Genomic DNA, 5,120 nt, shown 5'->3' with positions numbered 1-5,120 from the left:
TTATTCCAAGTTGGTTTCTGTTTCTTGAAACTAAGAACTCTGACTGCTGTAATAGTCAGTCCACAAAACTCCACCCAGGGCGTGTCTCACGTTGCTGTCCACACCACCACAACAAAGTTCGTCAGTGCAATACTTTCACCAAACAAATTTGAAGTCCATTTTATTTTATTTTATTTTTTTTAAGATTTTATTTATTTATTTGACAGAGAGAGACACAGCGAGAGGGAACACAAGCAGGGGGAGTGGGAGAGGGAGAAGCAGGCTTCCCGCAGAGCAGGGAGCCCGATGCGGGGCTTGATCCCAGGACCCTGGGATCGTGACCTGAGCCAAAGGCAGACGCTTAACGACTGAGCCACCCAGGCGCCCCTAAAGTCCATTTTAACAGGCACCTTCTGCAATCAGTAGCTCCCTAATGGAAGAAATCTGTATGTAAATCCATTTTTATCTGCTTCTTCTAACTTTCTGATCTTGGGCCCAACTGGAAGGATTTATTGTTAATAGAAGTTAAGGAGTCTGGAACTGTCATTGAAGTATCCAAAATTTTTAAAAATAGAGAGAAGGGGCACCTGGGTGGTTCAGTCGTTAAGCATCTGCCTTCAGCTCAGGTCATGATCCCAGGGTCCTGGGATCGAGCCCCGGATCGGGCTCCCTGCTCCGCGGGAAGCCTGCTTCTCCCTCTCCCACTCCCCCTGCTTGTGTTCCCTCTCTCGCTGTGTCTCTCTTTGTCAAATAAATAAATAAATAAAAATCTTTAAAAAAAAAAAAAATAGAGAAAACTTTTCATTGGTGGAATGAGTAAAGCTCAGATATTTGATTAGCTAGATATATAATTCTTGCATGAGTTAGATATATTTTTAAATGGCTGGAAAAACATCAAAAGGATAATAATATTTCACAATATGTGAAAATTATATGAAATTCAGATTTCAGTGTCCATAAAGTTTTATCGGGACACAGTTATGCTCATTCGTTTTCCTGTGTCTGTGTTCATTCTTCGGTGACAGAATTGACTATTTGCACCAGAGATCACATGGACGTAAAAACTAAAATACCTTTAGCCTTTTACAGAAAATGGTTTGCTGACCCCTGGCCTATACTTTTCAGAATAATGCCTGAGGCCCAGGGTGTCTCCTGGTCTGGAATTCAGCCCCTTAAAGAGGATCCAGTCACCTGAATTGAACTGGAAGGCTCACTCAGTCCCAACCAGAGCAGTGGTTCTCACTCCTGGCTGCACATCGGTATTACCAGGGGCGCTTTTAAAAAGTTCCCATATGTCTGGTCCGACCCAGATCATTTAAATGAGAATTGCTGGAATCGGGGTCTAGGGAAATGAATTTTTGAAAAGCTCACTAGATGTTTCTGAAGTGCAGCCAAAGTTGAGAGCCATGTGCTGGAAAATGGAGTGACTCCAAGAAAGGTGTTTGTGGTTGTGCCTTAAACTGCAGTGCTTTTCAAACTTTATACGTAAGTCAACTGAGGATCTTGTTAAAAGACAGGTTCCATTTCAGTAGAGCTGGGGTGAAACCTGTGATGGGGTCCAAGGCAGGCCCCCCCAAATATGCCACTCTGCAATATTAATTATTTGGGTTATTTTGAATCAAAGTTACTTAAGAAGCAGCAATGCAAGAAGGGCACTCTGAGCCTCCTTTGTCCTCCTGCAAGCAGGAAATAAATCTCCCCTGTGAAAGGTACCCTCCGGAATCAGGAGGTGAAGAGACATCCTTATCACCAGAGATAGGGAATTCAGCACTGAGAGGCTTAGTATAAACACTCGTTTCTTCTTCACCAGTTTACTAGCCCAAGCCCAGACTTGTCTTGTCAGTTCCTCACAATTTTCTTGTTTCTTTGTCTGAAAGGTATACAAGTTCTGCTTTGGTCACTTCCTTTGAGTCTCATATTTTTGTGAGCTCTCCTATGAAATTAAATTTGCCTTTCTCCTGTTACTCTGTCTTACGTCAATTTAATTATTAACCAGCCAAAGAACCTATAAAGGAGGAAGGAAAAGTTTTCCTCCCTTATACCTAAGATCCCATATTTCAAAAAACTTGCAGATATTGCAGATGCTGCTCGTCCGTGACTAGCAGGGTGAGGGCAAGGACTTCATTGAACCTGTAGAACATATTCCATGACTTGTATTTTTGCCTGCTTAGTAATGAGTAGTTGCTCGAAAGAGTTCTACTTCAGATATGGTAGTCAGCTAAGGCCTCTGAGGACATGACGTGCTAGCTGAGTTGCTGAAGGGTGCAAAGGGGTCAGATCTGAGAAGAATGGGGAAAGAACTTCCCAGGCAGAGAGGAGCTGATGTGATGGCCCTACGGCAAGAAGGACTCACTTTTGAATGGCCTTTGTGACTACAGGGTGACGGAGATTGATGTTGTTTGTTTCATTAATAGGAAAGATAATGTTTAAAAAGGAGATGCCTCCATTGATCCTTGCTGGGTATATCACCTTGAAATCAGTTCTCAGAAAATCAGAGGAATTCAGTCACCCTGAGAAGGAAAGCAATTCACAGGAAGATGAAAAGGAGTGTTAGCTGGGCCATACCGAAATAATGGGACACGGAGAGGACTTGTAACAGACTTTGCTAGGTTCCTCCCTATTCCACACCTAGTTCATATTGCCCTGTAGTTATTGATGGTGATAGCTCTCTTCCTGGAGCAGGTCCTCGATCTAAATTCTTTCAGGCAGTTAGGGGGAAGGTCAAAGTTTCTTCCTTAGTCTTTGAGGTCTTGCTGGTGTTCAGCTCAAGAGTCATCTGCGTGCCAAAATGGCTGCCTACAGCAGCAATGGTGAGCCATGCCGAAGTCTTTTCTGGAGTACCAGGGGTGCCACGGGGGGCCTTCCTGCAGGAGCATTACTGGCCTTCACTTGGAAACTCACCTGCAGACAGCCATACAGAGATCCAGAGCAGAAAAGGAGGAAAATGCTGGTCCCCACATGTTTATGAGGGAACACGTGCATCAACAGATATGAAACATTACTGGGAGGGGGTAGAGGAGGTGACTGGACTCCTCGTGATTTCAGGTAGTCATGAGGGAGCAGAAGGCTAGCTGAAGACAGAGCAGAAGCTGACACCCTGCAACCTCCCCCACCCGCACCCTCCACTCCTGGGTGGGACATGTGTGACATTCTTCCAGGAATCTCCCAACTATCTTAATGTTAATACTTTGCTAGAGGGGAAAACAACCTTAACATGACAATGGCAAGACCTCTGGTATCTTGTAGGTATCTTGTAGATCTGTCCTCTTTAGCATATGAAAGTTCTTTTGAAACCTCCCTTTTCCTTACTTCCCGCAACTCCCGAGTATATAATCACCCCTCCTCAAGACCCCGGTGCAGCGCTCTTTCTGCCCACAGGTCCTGTCCCCGTGCTTTAATAAAACCACCTTTTTGCACCAAAGACGTCTCAAGAATTCTAGGTCATCGACTCCGGACCCCACCCCACTGAACCTCACCTATATTCCAAAACCCCATCTGTAGGGTCAGAGTCCGAAATATATACGGTTTTGTGACGTTTGAGTTTCTGGTTTTAGCCCTTGGCTGCCGAAGGATGTATAGAGGAAGAGGATGCGGAAACACCTATTAGGAAAAAGGGCTGGGGGAGGGAAGGCTTCCAGGAGAAGGTGGTATTTAAACTAAAGCGAGCCAAGTGAAGGGAGGATAACAGAATAAGGCAGAGAACCACAAATAGTTCCTTAAAACCTGGAGGAGAAGGTAGGAGGGGAATTACAGAGAAATGAGGTTAGAAGAATTGTTAATTATATAGTACATAACTGGACATTCATTCACTGTGTGTTTATTCCCCAGGATTCATATTAGAGTGAACCCAAGGAATGATGTTGTATCTGATGGTCTTTATTTGAGTTGCTCGGTGTTGGGAGATAGTTCTCCACAGAGCTCTCACATTTCTGCATGTCTTGGGAGCAGAGGCACCAACAGCTTTTGTTCCAGACTATCTCTTCAAGGATGTTTGTAGCCAAGGACCTTGGATGGCAGAAATAATGTCTCACTGGAACAGAGGGAAGGTTTATTTACCATCCAGTATAATAAAGTTTGGGTTTCTTAAGCTCAGGGGTCCTCAGGTGTGAGGCAAAACCTCTGTGTATGTGGCATCTATCTGGACAGTTCCATATTGCCATGGAGGGCAAGGGGGACCCACCTAAACAGGAGGCTTGTGCTACTTGCTGTGCTTGGAGTAATAAAGTCCTTTGCCTCAGAGCTAGGAGTCTTCTGCCTTCTGTCAAAGCTCATGAAGCTGTGGTAAGCTAACCTTCAAAGCTCTTGACACTAGGTGTTTGCCTTCTTGAGAAGCAAAAAATTAGTTTTGGGTCTGGCTTTTTTTTTTTTTTTTAACATCAAGAGTTAATGAATCTTATCCATATTGGGCACTTGTGAAGTCCTAGCTGAGGTAGGATTTTAGGCCAGCTGAATAATCCATATCCCTTCTAATACAAAAATACTCTGGTTTATGAATCTGAGCTTTCTGTGGAAGCAAAGGGCAACTAAATACAAGGTGAATATTTCACTGATGTAAAGACAAATGCCAAGAAGCCAGGCAGTGCTTGGCTTACCAAATGGAATAGGCTATGACCTCAGCCTACAACATGGAACACACACCAGCTTAAAATCAAAAAATAGTCTGCTATCCAGGAAACAATGACACAGAGGTGATGGTAGCCAAATGGGGTTTGGCCACAAGATGATTCTGGCAATGCCCACTTTGGAGCTGGGCAATGAAATAGAACAGAAGTCTATAGGCACCTTATATTACCTTCTCAAGTATGTACTTCTTCAAATTATCAAAATCGCAGCTTTAACAGAGTAAGTTAATGCAATTACGCAATAGAAGCAAGTGTTAGCTTTGAGAAACTTGAGTCTTCAACTTGACTAGTGGGATTGGTCAACACATCTACTAATTTCAAAAACAAGCTATTTAAACATTCTAGGTTAGGGGCACCTGGCTGGCTCAGTTGGAAGAGCATGCGACTCTTGGTCTTGTGGTTGTGGGTTCGAGCCCCATGTTGGGTGTAGAGATTACTTAAATAAATAAATAAACTTAAAAAAAATAATAAAACTTACAAAAGAGAAGATCACTGTAAAGTGAACTTTTTGGTCATTCA

Source organism: Halichoerus grypus, chromosome 7, assembly GCF_964656455.1.
Source record: "Halichoerus grypus chromosome 7, mHalGry1.hap1.1, whole genome shotgun sequence".
In the NCBI taxonomy this organism is placed as follows: Eukaryota; Metazoa; Chordata; class Mammalia; order Carnivora; family Phocidae; genus Halichoerus; species Halichoerus grypus.
Note: the sequence above shows the minus strand (reverse complement) of the source record.